Genomic DNA, 22,521 nt, shown 5'->3' with positions numbered 1-22,521 from the left:
TATTAGGAGAAACACAGTTTAAAACCCTATGATACCGAAAATGTTCATGCTTTTGAGGTGTTTGGTGCCCATATTATTAAATTAATGATGTAAATACACAAAACTGCAACCAATCGCCTTTTTGAATAGTTCTTTATTATTCCATGAAGCGGTAATCGAGCCTTCTCAGGCTCATCTTCAGATGGTTTTCTGCAAGTTACATCACTATCTCTAGCTGGTGCTAGCTTGAGACAGTATGGACTGCTTTTCTCTGTAGTGTCCACCTGTCTGCTTCCACTTTGATGGCCAGCTGATGCATCACACTGTTACAAAAAATGGTTGAAATGGCTCTAAGCACTATGGGACTTAACATCTGAGGTCATCAGTCCCATAGACTTAGAACTACTCAAACCTAACTAACCTAAGGACATGACACACATCCATGCCCGAGGCAGGATTCGAACCTGCGAGCGTAGCACCAGGGTGGATCCGGACTGAAGCACCTAAAACCGCTCGGCTACCACGGCCGGCCACACTGTTACACAATCTGTAAAAATTTACACTGTGATCGCTACACATATCCAGCAGCCAGCATGTGCTATACAACTTTTGTATAGCACATGGTGGATGCTAACAAAATTTCACTATCACCATGTAAATTTTTACAGTGTAACAGTGTGTGAAGCGATGTACCAACTGGCCATCAATATGGAAGCAAACTCTAAACATTCATATTGGTGTCTTTTTGTTCTATATCGTGTCTACCTACCACTTTCGCGCAACGACGCTCTGAACGTGTTTTTTAGGGAATTGACTAGTTTGAACCTGGGACCTGTTGCTGGTAACGAGGCGCCAGATCACACATGACATGTAGAATTCAGAAGAGTTCAGTGAGACTAGCGATGATATAACCAAATACTAAATGATCTCAGCGTCAGCTCCACTGCACTCCCTGTAAAAGAATCTTAATGCTAACTAAATTTAGTGGATAGGGTTCAAGGCTTTCCTATTTTTAGTTAGCTGGAAAAAAAACGTCGAAAAAGCAGTTACGTTTACCATTGGAAATTTAATTCTACTCACAAAACATCGTTTATAAATTGCACTATTTATAAAAGGAAATGTTTTAATACAGGATGGTAAAAACCAACTGCGTTCAACAAATATGTTAACAAATATTCCCTGAAGGGTTTCCAAGTTCAACAATCGATCGAAGGGTGACATATGCCATATCACATCTATAATCTAGGTTTAAGTTTCACAAAAGAGAAAACTATCAAAATGGTCTACAGCGACCCTCAATTATCTTTAATTACTTATCTAACTTGTTAATTACAGTGGCTGATGTGGCTTTACAACAATAACTATATAAAAGAAAAATCATCGTGTTTCAATTCTGTTCTTCAAGTGGCAAATGTGAACACCAAGAGCTTTAATTTACGAGCGACACTAGTATTACGCAAAACGGATGTGTAACAGATGAGACTTCTGCAGCTCTGAATGAAGCTTTACGCGCTCAGAAATGCGGCATCGCGTGCGTTCATTACCTTGTCGGTGTTTAGGCAGCGTCAGGGCAGCGGCGGGCAGCACAGCTCCGCTCACCTCGCCATCTCGGAACTAACTCTCCCCTAACTTCTCCTTACTACAAATTACCGAAGTTGGTTTAAAAAAACCTATCTGGCTGTGTTTTCATCTGACCAATCTGGGTCTCAATGTTAACCTTAAGCTCCGCCTACAAAAATCCTGTCCATCCAATTAGAAATGTTGTCTTTTTCGTGGTGGGGCAATGTTTTTAAAGTTTGCAACGTAACAGGGACGAGAAAAAGTCTCACGCTAAAACCTGCAGCTGGTGTGGTCCTTTTAGCGTTATCGTAAGATCTGTACTGTTCTTCTGGAGGGCTCTATCTTTTAACATGGACTGGGGGTGGTCCTTGCCGTACCTGAGACGCCAAAAAGTCTCACGCTAAAACTTGCGGGTGGTAGTGGCCCATTTTGTGTTATCGTAAGATATATACTGTTTTTCTGGAGGGCTCTAGCGTTTAACATGGGCTGGGGGGTGGTCCCTCACGTAACAGAGACGCGAAAAAGTCTCACGTTAAAACGTGCAGGTTGTGTGGGTCTATAGGTTAGCTGGCGACGTGGGTGTCCAGTCCGTCCCTTGTCGTAGGGCCTTCTAGCTTAACACGGTTCTGTTCTCGGCTCCTGTTCTCGTTTCTCCCCTCAGATCTGCGTCGGTCTCTCGGTGGGAAGGTACGACATGCATTTAGGTATTCTTGTGTTAGTCTGTGGTATTCCATTTGCTCACTTGTTACTTGTATTACTTTGGTTAATTTAATGTCACGACTTATTCGGAGCTATGTGACATACTACTAGATTTGCTTATTATGTCAGGGTTTTCATGGAAGGTGTTGGATTTGCCTGACACCTTACATATCACCACCCTTCGAACTTAATTTTTGCACTGAATTTAGGCAATGACAGAATCGTTGTCTAAGTGAGTCTAAAATTTTCCAATTTATCTGAATTTCGTTGCGTACTGTTCAGCCACGTTATTCTGTTCTATGCTAGTTTGTATTACTTATTTATATTTTTATATTCTTCAACATTATAGGAGTCTTTCACATCGATTTTCTTATAAATATTGTTTTTATAAATGTAGTAATTAAGTAAAATCTATTCCTAACACATTTTCTAAATATCATGTACAATTAAAATGTTTTTGTTTCTAGACACTCATTTCAACATTGTTACACTAACAAATAAGAATTATTTCCATGAATTGCTTTGACAAAGAAATATACATACACACATTTTGAGGTATTATCCTAATAAATGGCACAAATGTTTAAAAAAAGGGAAAACATCCAACAAGATAATTTTTTATTCATTGTTTTTGTAAGTGGCATATTGTTTCTTTATATACTGTCGTTTTCAGAACTAATGACTTATTTTTATCGATAGTATATTTTTTCACTTAATTCCAATATCAGTGACCGCTAGTTTTTTTAGTTTATTAGCTGTCTGGTGTGCTTAACTTATTTAGTTTTCCATACATTTCTTTTGCACAATTGTTACATCACATAATTTGATTTCACACATTCACACAATCCTATGAATGTTCAAGCATGAGGTTGGCGAATGTTTTTGCACGAAGGTGATGGACTTGAGCGAGATGGATGTGGGCAAGTATTGGATGTGCAGGTTCTTTCGTCGTTCCTTGCTGGTTTTGCAAGTGTGTGTTGCTGTTGTGGAGGTCCCATAATGGAATGGAGCTGTGAGTGCAGAATCTCGTGGTTTACTGGCTTTGTATGCGTGAAAGTCATCGTTATGTGTCGCCGAATGCGGTCGTTTTTCGTTGTAATACTTCGCAGACGACTAGTTTACAATAGGATAGGGATTTGGGAAGGTATATCGTCTATTCTTCACCCATCTTCTTTCTTGGTCTCAATCTTGCGAATCTTCAACTTCTGTTCTTCCTGCTTTTTCTCTGCTTCTTACTTGCTTCTTGGTTCTTCTCTGGGCAGGATATGGAAATATTTATTGATAACTAGTCGCTTTGAAGTTCTCCTCCTAGTAACAGTTTGATAAATTGTTTGGGCGTGTCATTTTTAATTTGTGGAAGTTCTTCTTCAGTTTCGTGCATCAGCGTGCTGTTTAATAGCAGTAGTGTGACTTTTACACATATTTTTTTGCCAGCGGTGGCTTGCCCAAGCGGTCTTCTCGTGGGGCCGTTTTTTGCTCGCTCCACTGAGTCGAGGGCGCCCCAGGGTTTACGAGTGGCGAAAGTCAGGTGTCTGCTTGTCTGTCCGTGCACTCTTCTGACGTTCGGTGTCCCGTCGTTCGGCGCCTCTGCAGGGCTCTGTCACTGTCCATCCCAGCAGAGTTCCCCCTAGCGGGCAAATTTATTGCCCACTTTCGCTACAAGAAGGTCACTCTGTTGATCTCGCTGTCCTCGTGTCTTGCTAATTAAGTGCTTTTCTTTCTTGATACTTCTCGCGTTGCAACTTGTAGGTCGTTGCATCTGGTCTTTGTTCGAGGTTTACAATGGTTCTTACAAAAAGTTTTACTTATAATCATCTAACATATGTCTGGTATCTACTTGTTTTACGCCTTCTTTAAAAGCTTTACAAATTTCGACGCCCTTTCCATGTTACAATTCTAAGATATTTGGAGTCTTAACGTCTACTTAAGAATCCTCAAATTCGTTTTTTTATTTTGTGTAGTGTCGTGGTGTATAGCATTTTAGTATTTCATGCTGTTATACTATCTATGGTTTACCCCTTCACCTTAATCTATGGTACTATTGGTGTTATTATTGAAACTACTTTCTTTTTCCCACCTTCCTCTCTCTTCATTCTTTTTTCTCCTGACGATCTTATCTGCAACATAATCTTGAAATATTGTGCTGATTATTTACCAGTAATAAAATTAATCTTCAAACTTTTTGATATGGCTCACATGGTGAAGTCCTAAGGTTTTGCCTGTTTTTGGGTTCATTAGTTCCACAGCATTATCATGAGCATTTCGGCTAATTATGACAGGTCCTTTGTATGCAGCGTAAAACTTATGTATTTTGTGTTTCTGTTTGCTGGAGAGATGGTGTGTTTTTACAAATACTTTCTGGCCTACTGAGAATGTTCTTTTAATTGCTGTTCTATCTCCTCTTTCTTTTCTTTTAATGGCTGCCTTTCCCGATGTTGGAGAGTGCTGTTGCTATGATTTGTTTGTGCTGACTACGTGGTACAATAGGAAATCTAACATTTTCTCTGGTTATGTTTGGGGGTTCAATATTTTTAAGTACAGTAACTGGAGTTAGTAGTGTAGTGCTATGTGGCATTTCATTTATTACTTCTTGCAAATCTTTAAGGTATATATCCCAAGTGTTGTGTCTTTTGCCTGCATATAATCGGCATAAAGTGCCTATGTCCTTCTTTTGTGCATACCATTCTAATTCTTCATCCTCTTTATCTCGCGTCATTCTTAATTGTTGGTTTATAACTGGTTTCTCTTCTAATTTTAGCTTTTGCTCAAAGAGAAGTATGACATTCCCGAATGTTACGCTATCTTTCCCCATATCTATTATCGCTCACCTCTCATTTAAAAAATCTGCACCTATTATCAAATCTACAGTTAGTTTAGGTATCATCACGAAGTTGGCTTCGATCTTTTGACCTTGGCACGAAAGACTTAACCTTGTTTGTCTCGTAACTTCCACAGCATTGTTTTTAATGGGACCTCTTACTTTAATCTTACGTGTTTTTAGAACTGGCAATTCCTCATTGGCATTACACTGCATGAATAAATTTTCTTAGATCGCAGTCAGTTCACTTCCGCTATCAATTACAATATTGACTCGGATATGCTTTACCACTATCAAAACTATCAAAATGGTCTACAGCGACCCTCAATTATCTTTAATTACTTATCTAACATGTCGTAAATTACAGTGGCTGATGTGGCTTCTCAATAACTATATAAAAGAAAAATCATCGTGTTTCAGATCTGTTCTTCAAGTGGCAAATGTGAACACCATGAGCTTTAATTTACGAGCGACACTAGTATTACGCAAAAAGGATGTGTAACAGATGAGACTTCTGAGGCTGTGAGTGAAGCTTTATGCAATCAAAAATGCGGCATCACGTGCGTTCATTACCTTGTCAGTATTTAGGCACCGTCAGGGCAGCGGCGGACAGCACAGCTCCGCTCACCTCGCCATCTCGGAACTAACTCTCCCCTAACTTCTCCTTACTACAATTTACCGAAGTTGGTTTAAAAAAACCTATCTGGCTATGTTTTCATCTGACCAATCAGGGTCTCAATGTTAACCTTAAGCTCCACCTACAAAAATCCTGTCTATCCAATGAGAAATGTTGTACTTTTCGTGGTGGGGCAATGTTTTTAAAGTTTGCAATGTAACAGGGACGCGAAAATACTCACCCTAAAACTTGCAGCTGGTGTGGTCCTTTTAGCGTTATCGTAAGGTCTATAGTGTTCTTCTGGAGGGCTCTATCTTTTAACATGGGCTGGGGGTGGTCCTTGACGTACCTGAGACGCCAAAAAGTCTCACGCTAAAACTTGCAGGTGGTAGTGGCCCTTTTTGTGTTATCGTAAGATTTATACTGTTTTTCTGGAGGGCTCTAGCTTTTAACATGGGCTGGGGGGTGGTCCTTGACGTAACAGAGACGCGAAAAAGTCTCACGCTAAAACGTGCGGGTTGTGTGGGTCTATTGGTTAGCTGGCGACGTGGGTGTCCAGTCCGTCCCTTGTCGTAGGGCCTTCTAGCTTAACACGGTTCTGCTCTCAGCTTCTGTTCTCGTTTCTCCCCTCAGAACTGCGTCGGTCTCTCAGTGGGAAGGTACGACATGCATTTAGGTATTCTTGTGTTAGTCTGTGGTATTCCATTTGCTCACTCATTACTTGTATTACTTTGGTTAATTTAATGTCACGATTTATTCGGAGCTATGTGACATGCTACTAGATTTGCTTATTATGTCAGGGTTTTCATGGAAGGTGTTGGATTTGCCTGACACCTTACAAAACAGATGGACACTGACAGAGAAAAGCCGTCCATACTGTTGCAAGCCAGCACCCAGCATTATACTAGAAATAGTTATTTAATTTCCAGAAGACCATTTCAAGATGAATCTGAAAAGATTCGAAAACTGGTTCATGGGATAATAAATAACTGTTCAAAAAGTGACTGGTTGCAGTTTTGTGTATTTACATTAATTAATGGTCACGGGCTCTAAAATATCCGTAACAGATAAGCTTAAAATTAATAATTTATTCTGCTAATCCATACATCGGGGTTTAATTTTGTTCATAAATTGGATTTTACATCTAAGTCACATCTTTACAGATAATATCGACATTATAACAACCATAGGTACTTGAAATTTAGTTACCGTCTGGTGTCCTGTAGAAGGAGATTTGTTGTATGTTTTGGGCTTATTTTACATTTTCTTCAGCTCTGACAGAAGAACTAATTCTCAGTTTACCTAACTAGTAAAGAAATAATTTTAGAGGAATTGTAATAAAATAACTTAAGTTTCCAGATGACCAGAAGCTGACTAACAGGCCTCATAGTGTTCTTCCAAACCAACCATTACTGCCCCATCATCTTTTTCATTACAAATTTTTACTTCTGTAGAATGAATGCTGCTAGGTGGTAAGGGTCCCTCACGTCTTATATTTTATTTCTATGAGTGAAATAAAACATATGAAAAATGGGGTTGCTCATAAGTGAGTGTCAGAATGAAAATATTTCCAGATTTGTTGATTGTGCTCCACCTTGAAGTATATAATTCATCATGCAATCCACTATCTGTTGAATATCATAAGTGAGCCCACAATTTTCTTCGACATCTACTAATGTCTTCAGTCTTTAATACCAAGTTTCTGGTCACGTGACTATGGTGCCATATTGTTACACAGACAAACATGTCAGTCACTGTTGTAGATGACCTCCATCAGGCTAACGTTAATTTTTCAGCACGAACTAATATTTTAACATAAAAACTGCTACCCATGAAGAATGTCAGTCGTCAACTCCGCTCTCGTCGTTCCATCAAAAACTGAGTTCACCTATGTTCTAGATAACTAATTCTAAATAACACTACATAAGATTTGAGTGAGACAACAGTCCATTAATAAATATACATAAACTAGATGAAGGACTTTGCAACGGAGCTCACAACATTGGTCTGTATAACAATATGTCGATGGGATCTTATACCCAAAAATGATTTACTGAAATTAACAGAGGACGAAGAAATGTTTGCCAGAGGACATGTTAGCAAGTTTATTAGCTTGAAATTACTACTGAAGTGTCGAATAGATTTCAAATTCTGAAGAAAAAATAAACATCTCCTTAATTTCACATGGGAATCTCCTAATATTCCTGTTCAGTGCAAGTTAAGAGATATTAAAAAAGTACAAGTGTTCAAAACCAGAAAAAATGCTTGTCCCTACAGCAGTTTTAATCTTAAAAAATGTTTCAGAACAGGAGGATGACACATTGCAGCAGTGTGGTCTTTCTTACGTGCTAACTCTACTTGTGTTCATGTACTACGATAAGATTCACAAATCAGCTCCTTGGTCTTGGTCGAAGAAAAATGAAAAACAGTCAAGAAATGCTGTAAAATACTGAATTGCACAGGTCCCTAAACTGCACAGTGTTCGTTATTAAGCTGCTGTAAGTTTGTTGTACACATAAGGTCTGCCCTCACTTGCAAATTGAGGTAAGCTCTTTGAAAAATAACTGTACAGTATTTTGTATTAAAGTGTCACTGGTATTAAGTCTTTACTAAACAATCAGTTAACGATTAGTACGCACATTTTTTGAAGTTCATTAATTCCTTTTGTATGTGCTCACTTTCACTAACGTCCAGTTCCCATATCGAACGAATCATTCTCTAATTAGAAACGGCAACTGAAACAGTTTGTGTGTGATCTAAATATTTATACAGTAAACAATAATTAGATTTGCTCGAAAACTATAACATTATTATATAATTTCTTATTCCACAATAAGCTAATGTCTCTAGACAAAGACTGTGTAACACTCCATGCACTATTATAACTTGTAGGAAGAAGAAAAATTTTGTATTTAGCTAACAAATTCTCAGCTGGATCGTCCTGATCTTTTATTAACGGTCATATCCTCTTTATTCTGTCGCCTGTCACAGTACTGCTCGCATACCAACATGACTGAAAACTGCAGCAAAATTCTGAGAACAATGGGAGATACACCCTTCCTCTATGACACCTAGATCACGAATCGTCAAGAATAAGGCCGTACAGCTTTAAAGAAGATTCTATTTGCATGTCTGAAGGACTAAAGTAAAGATGTGTTTTCGTCAATACAAATGCCGACTATTTTATAAAACGCGTTTCATATAATGTACTACATGACTGTGCAATATTGGGTACACATTAGAACATTCTTAATTCCTTTCAGTTTTAAAATTAAATCTTCATATGTACTACTCATTCACTCCATCACACATTCCCAGTGAATAGTAACTATATCTCGAGGATCTCTTGAGAATGGAGCTATGGGACAAAAAATACACTTAATTTAATCTAATCAAAAACAAATTGAACGGAAAAGAATGTTTAGAAAATTTATAATGGCATAGGCATACTTTTTCTGTTAAAAAGCTATTTCATCAACATTTTACAATGCGCTGTTTACCAAGATACCTGTTAATATCAATATCCAAGGTGAGACAGCTATATTTTGTGAAACTGAAAATTACGAGATTTATATATATATATATATCAACAACCACTAAAATTATCGCTTGAAACTTGTGTGATACATTTTTGTTATCTGGAAGTGTCAGATGAATTTTTATTATGTTTGGGATACTGGATTGTTTGATTTAGTGACTTGAGGCCTGCTTAAACAGCGACATGCGATATGGCGTCTTTATAGCATGAGGCTTTGTCCTCTCTAGCAGCATCTCTATTCAGCGTACACACAGGCTATCATAAAGCCTTTGAAGAAGTAAAATCGCCATGCTAACACCATCAAAATTTTAACCTAATCTGTGTGAGATAAAGGTATCTGCAATGCATAATTATATTTTGTGGATGTGCAACATCCAAATAATTTATTTTCAGGATGTGCAGACTGTGACACATCACATGCATTGCCCATAAGAGATCGGAAAACTGAACTCTTTACGTTGTACATTAAAGTATTAGTTGCTGCTAATAAATAATTATAAAGTTAAAATTTTATAACAGTCGATTTTTTACCGTTAATGTGCTTGACATTTTAGATGAGTAATAGATGAATTAGATACATACTCAGTATCATCCGAAATTGTAAAGAACATATATCTGAAGAATTCAATTCACATTTGTGTGTTTATATGTACCATCCAATTGTGAATTTTACTTTTATCAAATGTTTAGAAAATCAGCATAATTTGTCCAAATACTATTCAGGTTTCCACTTTTATACTTAAATTTCTTTGGTATGTGGTGATGGATTTGTTACATAAATTATTGTTCAGTATACAATAAAATTTTAGCTGCAATATTTAGCTGGACACTTTAATCTGATGTAGTAGTTTATTTTATTAACTATGTGGCAAAGCCACTTGTAGCTATTTATATGATGATTGATGATAAGATATTTGGCATTGCTGCTTTTTATATCTGGGTGCAGTTGATGATGTATTTTCAGAAAAAGTTTTTATGTTGTGCAGTCAGTCTTTCTTGAAAAACTGTCACTGATACCCTTTGAGAATTATTCAGTGTTTTTCTGCATATTGTGCCAACTTTTAATAGCACACTGATTTGCATATCTGTTTAGATCTAGAGGGAAATAACTGCTATCAGCAGTAAACCCACAAATTTAATGTTTCCAAGACACAGCCATTTCTTACAAGATTATATTGTATTTATGATGATTATTGTATCATAAACAGGTTTGTAAGCACATGTATTAGTAATTTACAAATATATTATTTGATATATTTGAAGAAAGTAGCCTTCTTGTATTTGCAAACCAGAAATTTTTTGGTAACTGATCATTCCCAATTAATGATTTTTCCTCAGAAATACTTTTACTTTTGTTCATACTGTGTTGGAATATTTATTGAATTTGGAGTGCAGTAAATGGCGTTATCCTCGTTTGTCGAATATTTATTAAGATCTCAGATACAGAATTTCGTTACTCAGAGAAGCTCAGCTACAGTTCTTTCTCATTAAGTAAGAAACAGTTTTTGATGTGCCTTGAGAGTATTTACAAATTTTTCATGATTTATTGGCAGTATTTTGCTCTAGTTGTATTAAATGACCCATAAGCAGCACAGAAATGTATTGATGTTGCAACACAGAAGTAGTCTAGGAAACTTATCTTTGTCACCCCTGGTTTTAGAATTGCAGTAACTCAAGATAAGATGTGTGTTAGCTGGATCTGGTTAGTGAAACTATGTGCTATGGCCATGGCTACCAGACCACACCAAAATCGTGAATAAATATATACCAGAGGTCCATTGTTGGCTATAATTATCGTATGGCAGCGAAACATGGTAGATATTCCAATGTATTAGTAATAAACTGATTTAAACTTGAAACAATTAGTTCAAATTTTCGCCATCAGATGCAATCTTGTATCATACAGCATCTCTTCTACGTCTCCAGTATTCATATTGAATAAGTTGTGTAACCAATGCTTAATAATAACATCTACATTATGTCTTTCTCACTTCTTTGACCTTTCCTGCCCATGTCCTGTCCCAATTCATTACATATGGAAGCATTTCTATACATATTTCCTGCTTTCACAGTGCCAGATTTGCACCTGGTGGAAAAAATCGGAACTATCTTTTGTAGAGCAAATCAGTTCCGCATCATTGTATTAGAGTATCTACTAAGTTTCGTTGCCATACGATAATTACAGCCCTCATTGGACTTCTTTGAGTATCTGCACTTGACTCATAACCATCAGGTATTTAGAAGGGCTGACTTAAAGCACGTGATCATTGTAATTTTCATTGTGCGTTTTGTTTCTCTGTGCAGTATATTTATTTTATACGCAAGAGTGACCGAAGCTTGCTGTGAAAGTACACAGAAAAGTAATAACCTAATTACTGCAACGCAGGACAAATTTTACACTGCCCATTGTTCAAAAATTTTATTGCATGTCTATGGTAACAACAACATCACCCCTTTCTATGCTCAAACCTCAACCAGTTTCTGTACAGAGCTCATGAACCACCAGTTATCTATATGTGTGGTTTATTTAATTTAAAAATATAAAATGTCTTGGGAAAACATGATTCCATTGTCAAGCTCTTAAAATGTAATGCTATCAGTCAAAATTTAAAATTAAAATAAAAAATAAATTTGTTTCTTAAAGATGTCGTTTTATATTAAATAAATCATCCATTTGTACAACTAGTGTGTAATAAAATCTATATTGATACCGTAATACTGTTGTACTATGGCTTCACCACAGATAACCTCAATCTGTCGTTACATAACGTTGTTACTAGGTGTCTTACCTTTTTTTGTGTTTCGTTTTGTAATTGCAGACATTTTAAAATGGTCACAGGCCGAAACTGACCAGTAATATCATAGTGTAAGGTCGGGTAAGACTACGCTTCTGGTAAGAGTAAGCTGTGGCACTTTCTGCACATTGACAACACTGACAAACAACAAATATTCAGTGATAGGTTCTATATCGACATCATCAGATGTAATCTTCAAGAGGTCCGCCAGGTTTATTGGTTGTAGTGGGTAAATATAAGTTATTGTTTCAAATGCTGTAATCTTTAAGTTGTATGTCGAAAGCAATAAGCACTACCAAGTATTCACCGGAAAATAAAATTATTTGATTGGCCACTCCAACGAGTGCTGTGTGCACAACGATCATATATGTTAAATTAAAAGGAAGGTCAGCGTTGGTCGTAATATCGATGTTTTATTGATAGCTATCAATAAAACATCAATATTACGACCAACGCTGACCTTCCCTTTAATTTAATACAATTATTTGCCAAAAGAATCACCGTTCTATGAGGAACAAACCATGGCACGACATACAACTGAACCAAGCAGTGATTGGCATTTGTGATATTTTTTTCATTGTGTGGCGCATCGCTTAAGAGTACGTTGTAAGATAGTGGGAAAAACTAGGCGCATACTATTAAACTCACTCTTCGTTTCAAACGGTTGCTAATCCAGGAACACCCATTAGGCAGACAGATGTGACTGCTTTGTTTCGAGATGGATATTCTATAGTAGCCGCAATCCAAACAACTGAGAAATCCTTCGAGTCACCGAGATTACTCCGTTCAGTCACCAGGAAAAAACCCAAGAACGTGACACAAATGAAGTTCAGAGAAATGATGTACGAAAAGGTGTGGACGTATCCAGTGTTTATCCACTTCCAAAATATGATCGACCAGCAACAAAGATGAAAGTGGCAAAAATGTCCGAGATTTTGTCTGGGTCACCGTACAAAAATGCATTGTCAGAAAGCAAGCTAAACCAGACCAAACCAAGAAGAGACAAAATACCAGTACCAACAACGCAGAATCTCTAGGGCTAATCTGGACTTAACCGCATCATAATCTCCAGGAGCAGGTAGATCCAAATTCAAGGAGAGATCTAATATTCTGAATTGCTCAGGATATGATGAAGTCTACAACAAGCGTTTCACGGAAGACTGGGTTAAAATATAATTGCTGCCAGTGGTGGCATGAAGAATTCACAGACTATGAAGGATAGGGAGAATTTTCTTGTGCTTTATGTTAGTGCGCACTCTTTGACGATAGGTCGTGTACTCTGACGAGACAATGCGTCTAAGATTAAGTACGAGCGAGCAATGTCGTACACTAAGCTTTGTGTTAAAACTTCAGCAACTGAAACTGATATATATCGTACACTAAGCTTTGTGTTAAAACCTCCACAACTATAACTGACATATATCGTTTCCAAATAAACCAACTATAATATCTAATAAGAAAAGTTCTTTTAATATTTTCATCTGCTAGATATGAGCGGTTAAATACTACCATCTGAAATTCGCTCCAACGTACGCCTTGTGTTACTTTGTGTGGACTATATATCATTTCTACCGCAGAACTGAGTCAACCGCAGTGGTTAATGGACCATTCAGATTGATGACGTACTCTACCCTATGTTAAAAACGATACATATTTTAACCTAGCCTTGTCTCATATATGATTTGCCCAAATCATGTACTGAAGATGTACTTAACAACTGGATCAATTGTCTGCGAGACTTAGATAAATGAGATCTTGTGGAGACTGAAGAAGGTGGTACCATAACATCTTTCCACACATACAGGAAGGTAACTTGCAAAGTATGGTTTGCCGTCTCTGCACTGGCGAAATAATGTTCTGACGATTTTGAAGAAAGAATTTTCGTTTATTGTAACTCATTCATTGTTGTACCTTAGGTAATATATGTCCGACTCGGGAAGGTGAGACTGGGGAATCTAAATAATAGGTACCATCGTCGTTTACTCTCTTTGTACGATTTTCAGAAAACCAGTACCTTGATGTTTTTTGAGACACTCGTATATTTTTAGCATACTGAAGCACACAAAAAGTGGCGTCAGCGTCAGCTGACATCAGCCTCTAACGCCAAGAAATGTAGCTAACACATGCTCCAGGTGTTACAGCCTTTTGTGCAACTTTTTCTACCTGCTGTTTTAGAAAAGCAACCTAGGAAAAAGGAGAGTAACGCTAATGCGAAGCACTACACGCAAGTGGAATAGTAGGCAGGACAACTTTCAACTATGCCACAGCATACGAATATGGCAAGTGATGAATACTTTCTTGTAGATTTCCAATACAAACAAGAAATTATAGTTATTTCAGTTCAATAAAATAATGGACATTTCTACAAGAAATGATCTTCATATGTTTCACAAGTTATCGCTCACCCACAATGATTATGCCACTCTACAGAGAGAGTTTCTGATAAACACTCCACAATCACAACACATCACTTTAAAACTAGGAAATTTAAATGATAGTTTGATTGCCGAAATTACACAATTATATTTAAACCCTCTTTTAAAGAATGCTGGGAAACATCTCTTTGCTCATGAAACGCAAACTATTTCAAACTTAATCGCTTTTAGTTAATCATCATTTGACTCAGTTAGGATTTCTGCTAATCGATCAGAAGGAAGCAAAATCTGAAACCGAAACTTCCCCGAGCAAGCCATCAGTGGTTAATGTAACAGTGTTGGCCTATTCCAAATTTACGGTTAACCCTTATGTTATGTTGCAGTCCTGCTCCAAAATATTGTGTGTCATTACACGATACTAATTGATTATCAGTTACTGATTACAACATTAATTTTCCATTGCAAAACCTTATACTGTTTTCTTATAATGCGTTTTTTGCATTTTAATCCTTTCGTGATTAATGGGACACATATATCCCACTAATGCAATGTGCAGTTTTGAGCATTGGAACGCCTGTATCTCATATCTGTCTAGTGTTATGACGTTGTGTGGTGCTTTCGGAAATTGAAGAAAAATACCACAGATCATCGAGTGGGTATATAGAAGGCGGTGAGCTTTAAAATGGAACGGTGTGTGTTTATAGCTGTCACAGTGTGTGTGTTTCATGAACTTCAGATCAAATCACGTTCTTCTCCACTCCAAGAATGCCTGAAATAACTAATCGTGTTTTCTTATACATCATACATTACTACAGTTATCAGTAATTCAGCGGATTTGTACATAATTTTCGTATATGCCCCGGAAAACTTCATAGAATGTAGACTACATTGGTGTGTGGTATGTCAAAGCCTTCTTCAAATGTCATGTGGTAAACGCGTGTTCCGTATTTCATCTTTTTCATTGTCAGGAGAATAAACGCGTTTTGGTGCTGATTTGTTGTAATTCTTTCCGTAATTGCCATTCTGACAAAACAATTTTAAAAGTAAAGATGTCATTCAGAAAACCCTGAATTGACATGAAAACATGGTTCGTAGGACACAACTGTCCCACTTCACCGATATTAAAAAAGGAGTCAAAAATTTTTGGTAGTGAAAGTGTATTATTTATCACAAAGGAGGGTAGTTTTAGACCTATCATCCTTTTATTCATCAAATAACAATTAAACTCTTAAGATAGAGCACTGGCGTGTAAGTTGATTTTAATTGCACAACGTTAGAAATATTACATTAATCAAAAATTTATAAGTGAACGGGCAAGCTGCTCAACCAGTAATTGGTGAAGATACGGAAATAAAACTTAAAACTTTTGGAAGGCATCGTTTTCCGCAGTAATGAAGAGTTCGATGGTGGAAGTTTTGGTGAAAAAGTAATTTTTTACACTTTCTGCTATACCATGGCATTTTATTGTTTTATTCGTGACGATTACAACCGTATTTACGGCACCTAATTAAAAGACCCGCGCTCTCGGAAGCTCCGCCACCTGTACTGCAGGGCCATCTTAATTCTGCCATCTGCTATTACAAAAACACTGCACACATTTACATAAATGTTTTGGAATATAAATAATTTATTTTCCGGTTAAAATGTGCAATAGAATTCTTGCGTAATGTTCAGAGGCGTTTACAAGAAGAAATCCCGAAGATCACTTACCTTTAGTGAATCTGTTTCTTCTGTTTAATGATTAATGTAGAGAAGATAGGGACACGTTGGCCCATTTCTTTTCAAATTTTTTCCAGGTTGTATTTTCAATGTTTTCATTAATCTTTTTACGTGCAAACATTATTACGTTGTTTCAACACATTTACAGCTAAGTAATACAGGCTTCTCACTGTTTGTCCATTCATAAAACGATATTTTATAGTAAAGTAATACCACCTGGAGAATGTACCCAGCTATTGGGCAAGTAAGCCCAGCAGTTGAGGTAAGTTGGCTCATATGATATTTTATTATTTAATTTAGTCACTACATTGGTTATTTGTTTGGGAATGTATCGACTTTAATACTCACAGTTTATTTTAATCCAAATTTCCACTAATTTGTAACAAAAACTACTGTCATAAATTGTATTATCATTGCTACAGTAACAATATGACAGAAAAATATGTCCAAAATTTTTATCAACCTTTGTCTGAATGCCCAATAGGATGTTCTCAATTCAAATGTTCATAATAAAGTCCTTACACATCATTTTTAGCTCCTGATAAATGTGTCTGCTGCTTACAATTTTGCATTGAGTCCACTCATCACCTGGCCTGCTGTGAGAAAACGTTTCAAGACATGTAATACAGAGTATTTTCATCGTCATCTTTGTCATTCTAAAGAAACTTCTTATTAATGCCTTTTTTTGGCTCAATTTCAGTTTTATTATGTGATTTAGCTTGACCAGGGGCACTTTTTTTTAAATACAGGTTTTTACACAGAACATCCATATTTCCCTTCAAGTGTTTTCATTTCTGTTATGAGAGGATTGTTGATCGCAATCTGTCACTGCTAATATGGTAGTTGCTTCGTAAACATTGGATCCATTAGGTTTCTTTTCATAATTTCTAACCATACTGAAACAAAACGGCAGAACATCGCTGCGTTCGAAGATACACTTAGACTTGATACATGAAAATGTATGTTTTTCAATGTCCCATACGTGCTAATTTCTAATTTTATTAAATTGTTTTATTAGAACACCTGAATACAAGTTATCGGTTTTGGAAGAGAAAAAAGAGTAAGAAATCAAACATCACGTAGATGTTACCAGTTTAAAATCAATTCAGAACAAAGCTTGCTGATGTAAAAATTGCGCTGCGTATGATCTGTGGACCTGTTAAAGTTAGTAAGATAATTTTATGAATTATTTCCTGACACCTTCAGCTGCACTCTCTTTATTTGATGTATGGTTGTACAATTTGGGCCTTAGACCATTTCTAACTATTTTATCGACGAATCTTTGATGGTCTATTATGCCATGTAGATCCTTGTTTCTATGACTGCATGTAGTCTTCACAAAAGAAATTAGAAATAGTTTTTCGCTATTATAGAAGTGTGTAATTCAAAAGTAACGTGCTCCTAAAATAACGCAAAACTATTTCATACATGTTGTCGTCACAAAATAAATTACAAATAGTTTTTCGCTACTTTAGGAGCCCGTTACTCGGAAATGACGTGCCCCTACAATAGCGCAAAACTATTTCCAATGTATTTTTTGACAACTGCATGCAATCATACGAGGAAGGACGTACATGGCATAATAGACTAGTAAAGACAAAATTCCCAGGTGGTATGATGAATGGCAGCTAGCCCTTTTAGAAGAATGTAAGTTACTGTGGAAGAGTAGGAAGAATAAACCTGTAATGTCCGCGTACATTATTATTGGTATCCTGCTTGACACAGTCAAGATGTTTGCGTATCTGGGCGTAACGTTGCAAAACGATATGAGGTGGAACGAACACGTGAAAGCTGTGGTAGGGAAGGCAAGTAATTGACTTCAGTTTATTGGGAGAATTTACGAAAGAGTGATCACCTGTAAAGGAGACCTCATATAGAACAAGTCTACGGCCTATTCTTGAGTACTGCTAGAGTGTTTGGGATCCGTACCAGCTCGGATTGAACGAAGGCATCGAAGCAATTCAGAGGAGGGCAGCTAGATTTATTGCCGGTAGGTTCGAACAAAACGTGTTACTGAGATGTTTCGGGAACTGAAATGGGAGTTCCTGGAGGGAAGGTGGCACTCTTTTCAGTAACATTGCTGAGAAAATTTAGAGAATCGGCATTTGAAGCTGACTGCCGAACGATTCTGCTGCCGCCAACATACTAGAGATGGGTCGTTCGCGTACTAAGGGGTCCAAAGGAACGGTTCACCAAGATGAACGGAACGAGCGAGGAACGAATTTTAAGGAACGGTCTTTCATAGTTCACTTTGGTCGCGGATTTCTATTCATAGTTCCTGGGAACGGAAAACGGTCAGTCACGTCGGCCGGTGTCGTTCCAGCCTCGGTCCCGTTCCCGTCTGTCTCGGTCTCGGTCTCACTCGGCCGGACTCGTCCTTCTTCGCGTGGCCACTCGTCGCAGTTCCACTGCCGACTGCGCATGGTTCAGTATGGAGTTCTTTGTTTCGTTCGCAGCGCACACCCATTCTAGATCAGATTCAAACCTTTTTTGAACTCTGAACTTCTGGTTCCTCTCGTATTCTATTCAGCGTCCATGACGGCAATTCAAATGTATTTTATAATTATGTAAGTTACATAAAAAATACGTGGTATGTAATACATCCATTTTTCAGGTAATAAAACGGCATATCAGCTTACTTCACTATTTCGACAAATAGCAGAAGAAATACTTGTAGAAAGGCAATGGTCTTTTTTTTCTTTTTTTTAATTACGCACGTAAAGGAAGTCGGCAAGCCACACACCAGTGGGCATTTTCCGCCCTTTTTTGATCCAAGGTAAAAGGGCATGTCCATTTTTATGAAAGATAGACGGCTTTACAACCAAATGAAGCCAGAGCTCCGTAATCGTGTGTCTGGTGTCACATTTCGTAAAGAGAATACGATAACTTCTACTATATTATTTCAGTGGTACAGGGTGCCGCACGAAAAATCGGACCCGAGTGCTAGACTGCTCATTGTCGGCCTCCAGTCATCATCTTTTGTTTCGAAGTTGTCGTTTGCATTGGATTTTTGTTGTTTCTTCACTGCATAATTCTTACATGTTTATCAATTCTGCTCGTAGCGGTCAACAAATCGTGCGAAACTGGCGAACACTCTGTACTCGGGGCCGGTTTTTCCTGTGACACCTTATATTATTTCACTGCGATCAGCCACATGACGCTAAAGTTGGCTAAACGAGAGGTTTTTTACAATCACGAAAATCAAAAGTGTATAAGAATGTTGTTATGAATAAAAACTCTGTACTCCAAGGGGGAAGCAAGTGCCCCCTGTTGGCGCCTACCATCTTCACTCAGCTACGCTACCAATTTTCATAAGAACCATATAACAACCACAAATGAACGGTGAACGAGTAAAAGTGAACGCTTTCCATAAAAGAGTGATCACCAGTGATCTAATTCCCAAGGTCGAACGAGTTTGCCCATCTCTACAACATACATCGCGCCTAAGGCCCACGAAGATATGATACGAGAAATTGGGGCTCATATGGAGGCATACAAACAGTCGTTTTTCCCTCATCTGTTTGCGAGTGGAACAGGAGGGTAAATGACAGGTAGTGGTATAGGCTACGCTACGCCACGCACCTTACGGTGGCTTGCAGGGAATCTTATGTGGGTGAAGATAAATTATTTGTACAATCCTGCAAATAAAGAGAATAGCAGGTGAAAGCATAGCAAAATCATTCAAAACATTCATCGCAGCTGTAAACCCAATCGCTATGAAGATTATTAAAAGGGTTACTTACTTACAAAAAGTGTCCCTGTGGCCGAGCGGTTCTAGGCGCTTCAGTCCGGAACCGCTCTGCTGCGAGGGTCGCAGGTTCGAATCCTGACTCGGGCATGGATGTGTGTGATGTCCTTATGTTAGTTAGGTTTAAGTAGCCCTAAGACTAGGGGACTGATGACCTCAGATGTTAAGTCCCATAGTGTTCAGAGCCAGTGTCAGTGTAAATGTCAGAGGGCCATAGACACGGGTTCCCAGGTAGATGCACTGTTTCTTGACTTCCGAAAGGCGTTCGATACAGTCTCCCACAGTCGTTTAATGAACAAAGTAAGAGCATATGGATTATCAGGCCAATTGTGTGATTGGATTGAAAGTTCCTAGATAACAGCACGTCATTCTCAGAGGAGAGAAGTCTTCCGAAATAAGATTGATTTCAGGTCTGCCGCAGGGGAGTGACGTAGGACCGTTGCTATTCACAATATACATAAATGACCTTGTGGATGACATTGGACGTTCTCTGAGGCTTTTTGAGGATGATGCTGTGGTATATCGAGAGGTTGTAACAATGGAAAATTGTACTGAAATGCAGGAGGATCTGCAGCGAATTGACGCATGGTGCAGGGAATGACAACTGAATCTCAATGTAGACAAGTGTAATGTGCTGCGAATACATAGAAAGAAAAATCCCTCATCATTTAGCTACAATGTAGCAGGTCAACAACTGGAAGCAGTTAACTCCATAAATTATCTGGGAGTACGCATTAGGAGTGATTTAAAATGGAATGATCATATAAAGTTGATCGTCGGTAAAGCAGATGCCATACTGAGATTCATTGGAAGAGTCCTAAGGAAATGCAATCCGAAAACAATGTAAGTGGGTTACTCGCTTGTTCGCCCGCCGCTTGAATACCTGTCAGCATTGTGGGATCCGTACCAGATAGAGTTGATAGAAGAGATGAAGAAGATCCAATGGAGAGCAGCACGCTTCGTTACAGGATCATTTAGTAATCGCGAAAGCGTTACGTTGATGATAGATAAACTCCAGTGGAACACTCTGCAGGAGAGACGCTCTCCTCGTAGCTAGGTACAGGCTTTTGATGAAGTTTCGAGAACATATCTTCACCGAGGAGTCAAGCAGTATATTCCTCCCTCCTACGTATATCTCGCGAAGAGACTATGAGGATAAAATCAGAGAGATTAGAGCCCACACAGAGGTATACCGACAATCCTTCTTTCCGCGAACAATACGAGACTGGAATAGAAGGAAGAACCAATAGAGGTACGCAAGGTACCCTCCGCCACACACCGTCAGGTGGCTTGCGGAGAATGGATGTAGATGTAGATTTTGAACAATTTTTTTTGTTTAAGTGGACCACTGTGCCTCATCGCCATATCGGAAATATTTTAGTTCGTTTACGTAAACATTTCAAGCATTTATCGCCCTGTACAGTGTCAAAATAATACTCAAACCATGAACTTTACTCATTGTGGTTAAATGTTTAGTAAGAGCATTATCCTGGAGTACGCAACAAAATATCTTGAGCAAGTACCAGCAAGAAAACATAAAATTCGTACCCGTTCGACAATCTAACTGCACTGACGCATTTGTGGAAAGATAATGGGATACTCACCACCAACAAAAGTCAACCAAAGCGGTAAACTGTGCATGGTAAGAAGTACTGTATCCTATTCGCAGTTGGACAACGACATACCGAATCTGTCATCAATCAGCGATATGTAACTCCAGAAAGGATATGCTGACTGAGTTTCCATATGGATCGTGTAGTCTACTGAGGGGGCCGTCACATATCCCCCATCGCTCCTGGCCATCCATACGAGTAAGCAGCAGAGCTGTCGTCACTAACTCGCCTGTCCCTTTATATGATACTAATTCTGTCCGTTTGCTGTTAACTGTTTGAGTTTGCTCATGGCGTCCCAAGAACTTAATTTGCTGAGTTGATTAGTACGTAGTATAGGGGACTACTTTCAGTGCTACATGTGCTCTCACCGCAGTAACATTCTGGTCTAACGATGCCATAGCTGAAACAGGTTACCAGAAAATAAAGATAAGCGACTTGGGCTGTGTCAAGATTATTATTTAAAGTCCAGTCGCTGAAGTTCCTAAGATGTTACGTCTCAAATTATGCAATTTCAACCGCATTACCCTCCGTAACCACGAAATCATTCCTTAGACCTGTCCTATGAACTACAGGTGGAGGAAAAAAGTATGGAAAAACAGCGAGAATACAATGCTTGATTACACACTACTGGCCATTAAAATTGCTACACCAAGAAGAAATGCAGATGATAAACGGGTATTCATTGGACAAATATATTATACTAGAACTGACATGTGATTACATGTTCTCCCAATTTCGATGCATAGATTTTGAGAAATCAGTATCCAGAACAACCATCTCTGGCCGTAATAACGGCCTCGATACGCCTGGGCATTGAGTCAGAGCTAGGCTGGCGTGTACAGGTACAGCTGCCCATGCAGCTTCAGGACGAAACCACAGTTCGTCAGGAGTAGCGACTGGCGTATTGCGACGAGCCAGTTCCTCGGCTACCATTGACCAGACGTTTTCAATTGGTGAGAGATCTGGAGAATGTGCTGGCCACGGCAGCAGTCTAACATTTTCTGTATCGAGAAGGTCCCGTACAGGACCTGCAACATGGGGTCGTGCACTATCCTGCTGAA

This window comes from Schistocerca gregaria, chromosome 2, assembly GCF_023897955.1.
Source record: "Schistocerca gregaria isolate iqSchGreg1 chromosome 2, iqSchGreg1.2, whole genome shotgun sequence".
Taxonomy (NCBI): Eukaryota; Metazoa; Arthropoda; class Insecta; order Orthoptera; family Acrididae; genus Schistocerca; species Schistocerca gregaria.
Note: the sequence above shows the minus strand (reverse complement) of the source record.